The sequence below is a fragment of the Triticum dicoccoides genome, chromosome 4B (genome assembly GCF_002162155.2).
Source record: "Triticum dicoccoides isolate Atlit2015 ecotype Zavitan chromosome 4B, WEW_v2.0, whole genome shotgun sequence".
Taxonomy (NCBI): domain Eukaryota; kingdom Viridiplantae; phylum Streptophyta; class Magnoliopsida; order Poales; family Poaceae; genus Triticum; species Triticum dicoccoides.
In genome coordinates, this window is record NC_041387.1 from 513156564 (window position 1) to 513171527 (window position 14964).

Sequence of the window (14964 nt, forward strand, 5' to 3'; positions counted from 1 at the left end):
TGAATATTCATGGTGATCGATACTGACTCAGATGGTCTGGGGCACCTACACCATGTGGGTCATGCAACAATTTTCATACCTGTATTTCCGGTATTGCTCCTTCATTATTATTCTCTTTGTCTGCATCCTTTGCTGAAGGAGCTTGATCATATTGCATTATTTGTGTGACCATAGGTATTGTCGGTGCAATTCTTTGGCAATGATAACTTATCCTCATTCTTCTGACATGGTAATATTGTTTAAATGGCAGGTTCATCATTTCTCAAGTTCTAATCATTGGGAAATGATCATCCGAACCCTTACAAGAAAGCAACAAATAAATCAGTAGCCACCAGAACATTTTTTTCTTCAGATTTGGGGCATTTACTGAAATAATTCAACCACGGCTCAGGACGGCCGAAAAGCAGCTCAGAGCATGAGGCCGGGTCGATAAGAAGAAAGTGGCAGCTCCCTAAGATAGCCGAAAAACAGCTATAGGGACATTGTCACAAAAAGAAACACATCAGCTATACGAGACGGCGGAAAAGCAGCTCAGAACTCGTGACAGTTGTTGAATAGAGAAAATAAAATCGGCATCCACCCTGGAGGGCCAAAAACAGCTCAGATCACAAGCATGGTACCGTTACCAGAGAAAGAAGACAAGGGCTCATCAGGATCATATTCTAGGTTCACATGTACTTGTATTAAGCTCATTGATGTCGTCAATCCTCTTAATCCTTTGTCACATTGAAGTGTATACCGTCTTTCTTCTCTTAACAATCCTCACGTGGTTGTCAGATCCTTGTCTGAGTGACTTTCAGGACCTTGGTGGTATGCTTACCGCATATATATGAGAATCTGATTCCCGAGACAGACGTGTGCTTTGACTGGTTCTTGCTTCAGACCAAACTATTGCGGATCTGATTCTTGGGATTCACTGCCATATGCTGTCAATTCACAACGTACTACCTTGTACCAATGCCTTATTGAGGAAGATTGGATGGCTTGTGCTCTAAAATTTCATCGGACAACTTGCCGAAGAAGACTGGATATCGTGCTTCAGAAGCTTCCCCCTTAAAGACTTTGCTGGGGAAAGACTCGGTACCTTATGCCGGAAGCTTTTGCAGTTGCTTACTAAAGAAGGCAGAGTACCTTGCACGGGAAATCATCGATACATTGTACAGAGGAAGATAGATGAATCTTGCTTGGAAGCTTCTCTAGTATCTTGCGAGGGAAGGCCAGGGTGCTTACACCAAAAGCTTCTTGTTGTGACATGCGGACCGATTTCCACATATACATACCATCTTAATATTTCTATTGTTGATTTCTTGTATGAGACGGGGTTTTGCAGGACCATCCTCCCTTCTGAGTATTAAATACATGCCATCTTTTTGCTTGCTTCCGGGTATATTATGTTTCAAAATCATCCTCAATGAAGAATCAAACCTTGCATATGAGCCATAACTTTGACTGATAATATGCTATTGATCTTGGACACAATTTATCTTCTTGCTGATTTGATCATCACTGTTATGAAGAATGCATACTGAGGCAAACTTGATATTCAGTATCATGATCAGATATCCCCAATTTCAATGCAGTCGGCTGATAATTGCACACTAATGCAAACTTGATACTGATAGTCTATTTAGGATTTATTTCGCATTCAGACGAGATATTCCAAATTTCACTGTAGTTTGCTGATAATTCCATTTTGTTTAGCTGAGTTTCCAACTATATGCATTCATTGCTGACTCTTCGGGCCCGATGTCGGTTGACGAGGAACTTCAAGAAGGGGAAAATATTTAACATCGAAGGCCCAAAGAAAGAAACGACGAAAACAAAAGCACACAAGCATACTAAAATAATATAAATAATATCAAGCAATCATCACATATTATTGCTACTCACACAATAATATTCATGCACACCTAAGCACACAAATCTCGTGGAAACTCTGGTATTACGGTCTAATATGCTGTGATGGTGTGCACGAAAGTGAATCCATGTGCGGAAGGAGTTGGCGTAACCAAGGCTACACCAAGCGCCGGCTGAACACCGGTTGCATCTGGGCGAATACACAGGTGAGGACAGACTTGGTGATCATGTAGCAAGACACAACAATCACGACTACCTCATCATCAAGCGTACGAAGGAAACCGTACACATCCAAAGAATGAAATGACAGGGCAAGATAGCAGTGGAAAACAAGGCTTGCTGGCATTGCCCTTTTCTGATGACAAAGATCAAAGGGACGAGATGGAGGGCATGTTTCGGATGGTGATAAGTCTATCACCGAAATAATATGGGTGGATGGAGGAAAGATATCAACGCGATACCTGAGCATAACTCCTACAAATGGTGTCTGGAACACTTGTTATCAGGGCATCACTCTGCTGGGACAAAGATGATGCCAAACACCAAAGAGCAGGCATGCAAAGAAGGAGGGTGCAGGCGGTGGATTGAAACTGATGCCACCTACACTCACAAGATTAACCGTTAGCGACTAAATAATAATCTATAAGCATGCTATGCGACAAACCAATATAGCAATCAAGTGCAACAAACCAACTGGGGTCAATAATACTGTTTCTAACGTTCGCGCGGTCTAGGGCGTCCTACAGCCAGACCTGCTCCGATACCAAGCCTGTGGCACCCCGGCTCAAAGAAATCGAAACGCCCCGTATTCTAGCCCAGAGATCAAGGTGAAGTCTTCTAGAATATTGCACTGCTTAGCATAGAACAAATCAGCTCTTTTATTACAATCTATATTGGGTACAATGGGTTCCGACACAACAAGGAATTACATCGGCACCACGACACTATGCCTGCCACGGTTGCTCTATGCAAGCAACAGAACAACACGAAGCAGCGGAATAACTTCTAGCAGCGGAACAACGACCATGGTGGTGAACTCCACTCCTCATGGACTCTGGCTGGAATGCGTATCCTAGGTCGCACACAAGGAATTTATGGCAAACAAGCAATCAAATCCGACATGACCTGCAAACTGGCATAACAGGCCGGTCAGTACAATGAATTTACTTGCAAGCTCACAATAACCAGAAGCATTCAAGACAAATAACAGCATGCAGTTACAGGTTAAGAAGGAATTATCATGAGATCATCAGAACAACATGGCATGAATAACATGAACATGGTACAGCTAGAATAACATGAACATGAGCATGAATCTGATGATACTAACATGCAACATGATGACACTATCATGCACCAATTTTTCTTCTCGAGTTAACTCGTAACCATCACATGCATCACTTACCAACCTCGGACATCTCGCGATCATCTCAGGATCAAATCAAGCTTGGTATAAACAATACCGTAGTAATCATGTCATGACCACAAGGAGCTTGACCTTTACCCTTGACTCTCGCACAACATCACAAATATCCAACAACTCGGTATCCTCGATACCACAATAATCATTCCCGGATCACAAACGGAACCATACTTGGTTTAACGGGTTACCTCGTAACCAAACGGTGATCATTCACGGATCACATAACCAACTTATCTCATCATCGAACCAGGGTTGTTATTGAGCACATCATTATTATTACTGTTGACCCATAGTGTGACCAACTATGAACTGGGCCCTTATTCGCGGTGCGGCTATCGATAGAGTTAACACACACACTCTGCAGAGGTAGCGCACTGTACCCACACCACGGAACCCAAGGCCTCGCACTCCCATTTGGGTGGACCAATGGTGTTCTGACCAAACTGCTCTATTGCCCATGACACTCTCCCGGCCACTCTGACCAACTCCCCTTTGGGCTAAGTCATGGGTGGCCACGTGCCTACCAAAGGCATCAACAGCCACCGTCGTGGCAAAATGAAAACAGTCCCAAACGGGGACAATGGTATACCAATCACAATAACGGGAACACAAGGCTTATGTCGTCCTACCTGATTAGGGTAGCATCCGCGCATAGCCTTCCCTAGTTGGAGGCACTGGCGAGAGGCATGACAATATACCTAGTTAGGACCTTCCCATATAGGCAAATGTGGTTGCACTGGTCAGCCCGATATGGTGGCACCATGACTCAGCCAACAGTTGTTCAAGTTCAATTAAGTCCAGTTAAACTTGAATGCGACAAGCTGAGTCATAAGAAAATAACATGATGCAACTACAATGCATCAACATGATACCAACATAAGCATGGATGTGCAACATCACTTTTTAACATATCCACAACAATAAATCATAGATCCGACTGAGCATGGAATACTGACTAGTAGGAACATCACAAGTACATTACTCAAAAATATAGCAGGACCACGAGCATTGACAATAAATACCATGCAATGACATAAACGATAATACCGCCATGCAAGCATCTAACCAACTAGATGCAAAGGAACATGCATACAACAGCACTCGGAACAGACGATAGTCATGCACCGAAGACCATCACGAACATCAACATGTACCACTACCAAGCATGGCATACAAAAGTAATACTAGCAAGAACACAAGTTAACCAAATGCATCGAAACATAGCACGAAGGTGACCATGACACTACAAGCAGTACCAAAACAATGATAATAGTTTGCAGATAAACAAACAGACAATTATTAAATATTCAAGTTTAAAACCATGGCTATTTCATGTATATCATGCAAATGGGTGTTGTGGCTTGCCTGGGGATGAAGAAGGCTCCGGGAAGATGTGCGGAATGATCATGGAAAGATTTGCCGGAAACAGTTCTCTCCCGGAGGGGGCTATTTATGTGCAAGGGCAAAAAGGTCATTTTCATTATGTCAAAACCATAGTGAAAATGATGGGAACAAAATGGGCTTGACTAGATGAAGACGTTGGCGTTGGATTCACCTCATTCAGAGTTACAAGTGAAAAGTTGTGGCCGTTCACTTTTTAGGCACAGAATCAACTAATGAAGTGAACATTCACAAAATAGTCACTTCGGCCAGCTGAGCTGAAACAGATAAAGCGTATTTAGAAGATTACGCCTTTAGAACAGAGAAAGCGCATTTCAGGCCGTAGCGAAACTAAAATACGCTTTCAAAAAGAGAAAACATACTTAGCAAAGTGCACTTCCACTTAAGTGGTTGGGCCCGGGTACGCGGTCACTCACGGGCGGGTCCCGCAGGCATGGGGCCATCACTTATCCATGCTCGCAGGACCAGGTCTAAATGGCAGCGGCGGGACCGGCCGCCTGGGTCGCTTGCAGGTAGGGTCCAAGGGGAGGAGGGGCCCGCCTGGCCCGGCTCCTTATTCTACCTCGCGCTTGCCCGCGCCTAGCCGAGAACAGGGCTGGCCTCGACGGCGGTTGCTGTCGGCACGGGCCACTGCAGGTCGCGCCTAGCCTACCGGCGAATGCGGGAGACAGAGGCGGATCCATCGAGCATGGAACGACCAGCGAGGAGCATGGAGGGGAGCGGAGGGTCGGCAGCAGCGGACGGCGGTTTCGACCGTCGGGGCACGGGGCTAATGGTCGTCGAGGAAGGAGGGGATGTACTGGGTCGTCTCTAGGGTGGGTGAAGAGCTCTCTGGAGGTGGTGGAGAGGAGGGAGGAGGCTCGGCTCGCTCCAATTTAATAGGAGGGGGCCCGCGGCCATGGCGACAGAGAGAGGCGAGGAGGGGCTCTTGAGCTCCGGGGAGAGGGCGGGGAGGGAGCTGGGAGACGTGGGATGAGCTTGGAGTGCTTGGGCGCTACGGGGAGGGGCTACTTATAGCCGGGGCAAGGGGCAGGGCTCAGGTGCCGTCGGGCACGTCCGACCGAGGCCCTGGCGACGACAGCGATCACGGGGAGGCGCAGGAATGCGACGAGGGAGAACGCGTACAAGCTACAGAGCGCACGGGGCAGCAGGAGCCAAGGGAGGGGCAGAGGAAGAGGTCGGGCGCCATTAATGCGCTGTCGGCCATAGTGTTCCCGTGGGCGAGCGACGACGAGGAGGCTTCGGGAGAGGGAGATGGCTCCAGAGGGAAGACGACGGCTCGGGGAACCTGTTGGATATGGTTGGGTGCACGAAGACGACGAGATGGGGAGGGGCCCGAGCAAGAAAAACCATCCAGCTCGCGTCCATGGCATGCCAGAGAAGTGGTCACCGGGTGAGCTGGCAAGGAAAGGCTGTAAAATTATGTCTAGGGTTTAGTCCTTCAGGGAAGGTTGCAACTGCGGTAGTAGCTTGGTAAAAGGTGTTGTGGTTAAATGGTAATCAACCTCTGAATTTTACTACATCAAACTTAACCATGATACAGTGATCACCAGAGATATGCTATGAGCCAAATGAGTTGTCTGGTAGGTTTAGGGTAGAAGGACTACAGGCTTGGGGAGTTTTAGGAGAAATGGATCAAGGTTTAACATAGTTGCTTTGCAACTGACCAAAATGGTCCAGAAACTTGAGCGTGATGATGCACTCACATGGAGTGTCAACATGACCTCAAATTGGGCAAGGCAGAGTCATTTGATCCTATGAAAATGCTCAAAAAGTCTCATACGAATTGGCCAAGCCAAAATGGTACTTGCTTCACAAACATCTCCTCTGGACAGAAACTTGCAAAAATTCTAAAGGAATAATGGCTTGATGAAATATGCTCAAATTGGATGGAGATAGGTTATATTGATAAGAGAAGGCCTAGAAAAATTTGCAGCCATAATGGAGCAAGATGAAATATACTTGCTTCACAAATAGAAAATTTGGATAGAATCAAAGAATTGAGGATGAGCTCCATGGAGGCATGACATGAGCTCAACTTTGGTGCAGGGCTATTATATGATGATATTGAGGTCATGCATAAATTGCAACTCATTTGGATATGCCTAGCTTGTACCTCCTTCACAAAGCTTCTTTTTGGACAGATACTTTGGAAAATCATTAATAAATAGTTACTAGGCAAATGAGGTTGAATTTTGGCATGTGGCAATGATATGTACAGGAAAAGATGTCCAAGAGGTTTGAGGTCAATTGGGCAAAGGCAAATAGCACTTGCTTCACAATGTGCCATTTAGGACAGAATAGGAAAGAATTATTTGAGGATTATTTCTGAACATGGCATTGAAAAGTTTTGCCATATTTGATAAAGATATGACCCAAAATTTTTATGAGAATTATTTGGGAATTTTAGGAGTGAGGGAAATATAGGTTTCTTCACAACCTAGGGCAAATTGAGTTATTCCTTTAATAGAAATGGAATACTCCCAATAAAAAGAATATTGGGATTTGGTCGAAGGTGGAAATGGAAAGGTCTAGGGATGGATAGGGGAATGATAAGCAACTCTGGAAAGAAAGCAGAGGTTATCTTCATCAGTTTCTAGACCACATAGCCACGGAAAAAGAAACTCAGGCAAAAACCTCGAAAAATCAAAAGAAAAAGAAAGGGCCAGAAATTAGGTTGTCACAAGTTATGTGTAAGTAATGTTATTCATGGCAAGTACTTTGCTTTGTCCCAAACATTCGACCTCCATGCTGGTTATAATATAGCAAATGTTCCCATTTTCTCTATAGAGACGAACCGATATGGAAACTGGGGGTGAGGTAATCTATGCTAATACCTCTGCTATCTTCAAGAATGCTTGGTGGCAGTATCAGAATTACCTGAAGAAAACATACTTCACTGGCAAAGAAAATCATCAAATTCCATTACTTTCTCCTGAGACACATTTACGACATGATGACTGGGAACGCCTTGTTTTGTACTGGTCCTGAACCAAGAATGTGGTAAGGTCTATGAGCTCATTTTTTATTTTGAAGTACTATATGCTTGCGTCTTACTGTACTCTATTCATGTAGAACAAGTGCTTAAACCTAAAGAGATATGTTCTCATTTAAGATCACATACTGCTTTGCTCTTGTATCATTGTATTTACTCATACAAACTTATTTATAAATTGAAGGATCCGATCAAAACTCCAATGGAACAATAGGTATGTTTAAACATGTTTCTTTAATAGGTTTTCTCTTCTAAATTGCTCTGTTGATTTCAATTTCAATTGCGTATACAGTTGACTTCTCATATCATGCACATTACTAGCATCACAACAGAGCCAATAGTGTTGTTGTACATGTATAACTGTGTTACCCATTTGAAATGTTGTTGTGCCATGTAGTTTCCCACACTTGTATTCTTTCAATGTTGCTTTGTCTTGAACTAATATGATTTGAACCGTGTCTCTATTTTGATTTGGCAAGACAATGCAGTGACCATAGGACATAGATATATGTTTGTTTGATGCTTTTATTATGTACTTACTACTTGGCAATAGAAGACTTGGTAGTTTAATCCTGTCCACCTTACTACTGAACTTGTTCACCGAAATTAGTTTCATATACTACATGCTAAACCTATTATGTATTTGCTTGTTTCTTCTTTTAGAATGCTGACAGAATATTTGGGAAATGTACCTTATTAAGCAATGGTAAAGGAAGTAATGCAGATAACGTTCAGGATAGTGAAACATCCTTGTTGGTCAGGAACAAAGCTGATAAAACAGCCAAGGAAAATTATCTTGAAGACAGTAAGACAACCCCAAAGTCCTGTCTTGATGTAGTGTTCGAGCTACTGGCCACTACCGCTGGCACAAGCTCTTCGAACTCACTATCTGAATCAGTTCGGTTTCTTAAGTCTCAACTACAAGACGGAAGACATCGATCAGCTGCGACAAGAAGCCGAAGGACTAAGGAAGTCCTTGGGGAATTTAGATGCATACTTTCTGGTGCAACAGCAAGCATTGGAGGATTTTAGCGCCAAACAGGAGAAAGCTAATAAGCTTGCTAAGCTTATTTCCAGCATGTGGATACCCAGGATAATGTTTATTCAGCTCTTGTGAAGTTGTTTCAGTTATGGACTTGTTTTGCTACTGCTCGGTTATTTGCACTATTGGACAATTTAGATGCCCAGTGTATGTAATATGATGATTTGTTCCCTATATTTGCACTGGTGGCAAACTTTGATGCGCAGTGGATGTAATATGTGTAATAGCCATAATAGCCTAGCGTAACTTGCTTGCTTATTTATTTCCTTATTGCCTTGTTTATTTGTTTGCTTGTAGTCACGGTAGTTCTTTTTCCGCGGTTTGCTAGTGGCAATAATAAAATATATTTTTAACACTAGGTTGTAATAACCACGGACCGTTGTAACAATGGTCCTGCTATGTAGTGACCATGGGCCTCCTACAAGCCATAGGATCTATGGGCCTCCTACGGGCCGTAGGATCAATCAGCCTTCTACGGGCGTTAGAATTAATGGGCCTTCTACGGGCCATACTATTCATGGACCAATAAAAGGACTGCAATATGGGCCGTAAATGGGCTAGAGTGGAAATCGTCTGTTTATGGCCCAATTATAATGGGCCGTTAATAGCCAATATGTATAACAGGCTTAAATGGTATTTGATGATGCTAAGAAAACAGCCCAACAGATTAACGGGCCACAAACAGGCTGACTATAACCATGGGCTAAATTTGGCCCGCAAGTGGAACATTCCAGTAATGGGCCGGAAGTAATCAAATGCTGGAAATGAGACCAAGAATAAATGGGCCCTTAGAAGGCCGAAAGACATGGGAGGGAAGGAGCCCAATGGAATAAAGCCATTAATGGGTATAAAGTAATACACTGTTCATTATGGGCCAGTGTCACCACGGGCCATTAATGGGACAAGAGTTATAAAGGGCCTCATATGGGCCGAAAGATGTCATGGGCCATACATGGGCTGGAATCATATTGGACGGCCCAGATGACGCTAGTGGGTCTAATTCGGATAGGCCATAATGGGTCATGAGTTAGCGGGCTGTAAATGGGCTATATGTGAACATGCCATTAACAGGCTTTTTGTGGGCCGGCCAACTACCTTTTAACCTAGTCAAACGGGTCAGCCTTTCACCTGAATGGTCCACTATTGGGTCGTGCCACGTGTTGATGTATCATAAGCACCTCCCGTCCAATGAGTGGATGACATTTGTCCCAACCCTGAGCGGACACGTGGTTCCTCTAGCCATTGAGAATTTTACACGCTGAAAATCCCCATTTGTTCGGGCTGTTAACGGGTTATCGGATCCAAACTGGAACCCGATAGCTTAACGGCAACCCGTTATGGTGGATGCCCACGTGTCGATTACCCTTGACGAGAGCACTTCCATATTGCACCATTTATTGCCATAATAGTGGACACTTTCGTGATGATAATTTTGGTATTGTCATGGAACACTTCTACGACAGCATGGTATGACTATCTTGATTGTGTCATAAAATCGTCATGGATGTACATGCATGAAAAAAAACGTGACCTACTGTGACAAACACGTATCATCATGGAAGTGTATTTTTTAGTGAGGAAGACAACATAATGAGTTGTGCTTACTTATTTCTGAATAGAAGTTATATTGTCATGGATCCTCTAACATGTGATGCTTGCTTCCACCTCATACTAGCCAAAAATCCCGCACCAAGTTGATATACTACTTGTGCATCCAAACACCCTTAACCCAGTTTTGCCATGATAGTCCACTATACCTACCTATGGATTGAGTAAGATCCTTCAGGTAAGTTGTCATTGATGTAAGCAATAAAAATTGCTATTTAAATATGTATGATCTATTGGTGTGGGGAAAATAAACTTTATACGAACTTGTGATGAGGAAGAATTAAAAGTGACGGACTGCATAATAAAGTTTTCTATCACAAGAGGCAATATAAAGTGACGTTCCATTGCATTTAGATTTTGTGCATCCAACCAAAAAACGCATGACAACCTCTGCTTCCCTCTATGAAGGGCCTATCTTTTAATTTTTAGTACTTACCTTATGCAAGCTTTCATGTGTTGGGGAAAGCATCATGTGTTGGGGAAAGATCTAGACACATATATCCACTCAGATGTAGGTGATCATAAGTTATTACTGTTGACATTACCCTTGAGGTAAACAGTTAGGAGGCGAAACTATAAGCCCCTATCTTTCTATGTGTCCGATTGAAGCTTTGATCTCATAAGTATCTCGTGTGTGTTAGCAATTATGAAAGACTAAAAGATGATTGAGTATGTGGACTTGCTAGACGAGCTCCTATATTGACTATGTCCTATGTTATGATAAATTGCAATTGCTTTAATGACCGAGATCATAGTTTCTTGGTTTTCAATAAAGTTTCTGGTTCATACTGTACTTTATGAAAGAATTATCACTTTAGCATAAGAAATTATATGACAATATATTGTTGTTCTAAAGATGATCATGATGCCCTCATGTCCGTATTTTATTTGATCGACACCTCTATCTCTAAACCTGTGGACATGATTATCGATCTCGGCTTTCGCATGAGGACAAGCAAGGTCTAAGCTTTGGGGAGTTGATACGTCCATTTTGCATCATGTTTTTGTATTCATATTTATTGCATTATAGACTGTTATTTCACATTATAGTACAATACTTATGCCTTTTCTCTCTTATTTTACAAGGTTTACACAAAGAGGGAGAATGCCGACAGCTGGAATTCTAGACCGGAAAGGAGCAAATCTGAGATACCTATTCTGCACAACTCCAAAAGTCTTGACAATTTACAAAGAACTATTTTGGAATATATAAAAACTATTAGGCAAAGAAACTATCGGAGGGGGCCCACCAGGTGGCCACAAGCATGGGGGGCGTGCCCTACCCCAGAGGGTGCGCCTCCAGGGCTTGTGGGCCCCTGGCCATCAAATAGTGCCCATATTCTGCTATATGGAGGGTTTTGACATAGAAAAAATAAATAGAAAGCTTTCAGGACGAAGCGCCGCCGTCTCGAGGCGGAACCTGGGCAGGAGCAGTCTAAAGCTCCGGCAGAGCGATTCTGTCGGGGAAACTCCCCTCCAGGAGGGGGAAATCGAAGCCATCATCATCACCAACAATCCTCTCATCGAGGGACGGTCAATCTCCATCAACATCTTCATTAGCACTGTCCCCTCTCAAACCCTAGTTCATCCCTTGTATTCAATCTTTGCCTCAGAACCTCGGATTGGTACCTGTAGGTTGCTAGTAGTGTTGATTACTCCTTGTAGTTGACGCTATTTGGTTTTCTTGGTGGAAGATCATATGTTCATATCCTTAATGATATTTATTATCCCTCTGATTATGAACATTAACATGCTTTGTGAGTAGTTACTTTTGCTCCTGAGGACATGGGAGAAGTCTTATTATAAGTAATCATGTGAATTTGGTATTCCTTCGATATTTTGATGAGATGTATGTTGTCTTTCCTCTAGTGGTGTTATGTGAACATCGACTACATGACACTTCACCATGATTTGGGCCTAGGGGAAGGCATTGGGAAGTAATAAGTAGATGATGGGTTTCTAGAGTGACAGAAGCTTAAACCCTAGTTTATGCATTGCTTCGTAAGGGGCTGATTTGGATCCACATGTTTCATGCTATGGTTAGATATATTTTAATTCTTCTTTCGTAGTTGCGAATGCTTGCGATATGGGTTAATCATAAGTGGGAGGCTTTTCCAAGTAAGGACAGCACCCAAGCACCGGTCCACCCACATATGAAATTATCAAAGTAGCAAACGCGAACCATATAAGCATGATGAAAACTAACTTGGCAATAATTCCCATGTGTCCTCAGGAGCGCTTTGCTTTATATAAGAGTTCATCCAGGCTTGTCCTTTGCTATAAAAAGGATTGGGCCACCTTGATGCACCTTTGTTACACTTGTTACTTGTTAACCGTTACGAATTATCTTATCACAAAACTATCTGTTACCGATAATTTCAGTGCCTACAGAAAATACCTTGCTGAAAACCGCTTGTCATTTCCTTCTGCTCCTCGTTGGGTTTGACACTCTTACTTATAAAAAAGAACTACGATAGATCTCCTATACTTGTGGTTCATCACTTGTATATTCCAATGATGGGCTTCCTCAAATTTCCCTAGGACTTTGTGAGCAGGTGAGTTGGATGCACACCCACTTAGTTTTCTTTTGAGATTTCATACACTTATACCTCTAGTGCATCTGTTGCATGGCAATCCCTACTCACTTGCATCGATATCAATTGATGGGCATCTCATAGCCGATTAATTTGCCTAAGTGATGTGAGAATTTCTTTTTTTGTCTTCTCCTCACAACCTCCACCATATTCTATTCCACCTATAGTGCTATATCCATGGTTCACGCTCATGTATTGTGTAAAAGTTTGCCTAGTTGATGTGAGACTTTTTTTCTATCTTCTCCTCACAACCTCCACCGTATTCTATTCCACCTATAATGTTATATCCATGGCTCACACTCATGTATTGCGTGAAAGGAGAAAAATCTTTAGAACATTAAAAGTATGAAACAATTGCTTGGCTAACACTGGGGTTGTGCATGATGAAATATTTTGTGTGATGAAGATAGAGCATAGCCAGACTATATGATTTTGTAGGGATTACTTTCTTTGGCCATGTTATTTTGAGAAAGCATGATTGCTTTATTAGTATGCTTGAAGTATTATTGTTTCAATGTCAATATTAAACTTTTGTTTTGAATCTTATGGATCTGAATATTCATGGCACATAAAATAAAATTACATTGATAAATATGTTAGGTATCATTTCACATCAAAAATTCTGTTTCTATCATTTACCTACTTGAGGACGAGGAGGAATTAAGCTTGGGGATGCTTGATACGTCTCCAACTTATCTATAATTTTTTTATTGTTCCATGCTATTATATTATCCATCTTGAATGTTTTATATGCATTTTGGTACTATTTTATATCATTTTTTGGGACGAACCTATTAACCTAGTGCCCAGTGCCAGTTGTTGTTTTCCCTTGTTTTTTACTTTTACATGAAAGGATTATCAAATGGGGTCTAAACAGAATAAAACTTTACGATACTTTTTCTTGGACCGGAAGAAACCTACGAGACTTGGAGAAGAGGCCAGAAGACGCACGAGGCAGACACAAGCCATAGGGGCGCGGCCCCAGGGCTTGTGGGCCCCTCATAGACCTCCTAACCCTAATTTTAGCACTATATATTCTCAAATATTCCCCCTATACCATAAGCTTCCATAAAAATATTTTTTCGCCGCCAGAAGCTTCTGTTCTCGTGAGATCCCATCTTGGGGCCTTTTCTTGCACCCTGCCGGAGGGGGATTCGATCATGGAGGGCCTCTACACCAACCTTGATGCCCTTCCGATGATGTGTGAGTAGTTTACCACAGACCTACGGGTCCATAGCTAGTAGCTAGATGGATTCTTCTCTCACTTTGATCTTCAATACAATGTTCTCCTCGATGTTCTTGGAGTTCTATCCGATATAATCCTCTTTTGCAGTGTGTTTATTGAGATCCGATGAATTGTGGGTTTATGATAAGATTATCTATGAGTATTATTTGAGTCTCCTCTAAACTCTTTTATGCATGATTTAAATAGCTTTGTATTTCTCTCCTATCTATTGGTTTGGTTTGGCCAACTAGATTGATCTATCTTGCCGTGGGAGAGGTGCTTTGTGATGGGTTTAATATTGCGGTGTCCTCACCCAGTGACAGCAGGGGTAGTGAGGCACGTATTGTATTGTAGCCATTAAGGATAAAAATATGGGGTTTATATCATATTGCTTGAGTTTATGCCTCTACATCATGTCATCTTGCTTAATGCATTACTCTGTTCTCTTGAACTTAATACTCTAGATGCAAGCAGGAGTTGATCGATGTGTGGAGTAATAGTAGTAGATGCAGGCAAGAGTCAGTCTACTTGTCACGGACATGATGCCTATATTCATGATCATTGCCTTAGATATTGTCATAACTATGTGCTTTTCTATCAATTGCTCAACAGTAATTTGTTTACCCATCGTATGTTTTCCTTCAAGAGAGAAGCCTCTAGTAAAACCTATGCCCCCTAGGTCTATTTTCCATCATATATTTCAGATCTATAAACCAAAAATACAAAACTACCTCACTAAGTTTTATTTACTTTTTATTTGTTTTATATCTATCTCTATTAGATCTCACCCTTGCAAGTGACCGTGAAGGGATTGGCACA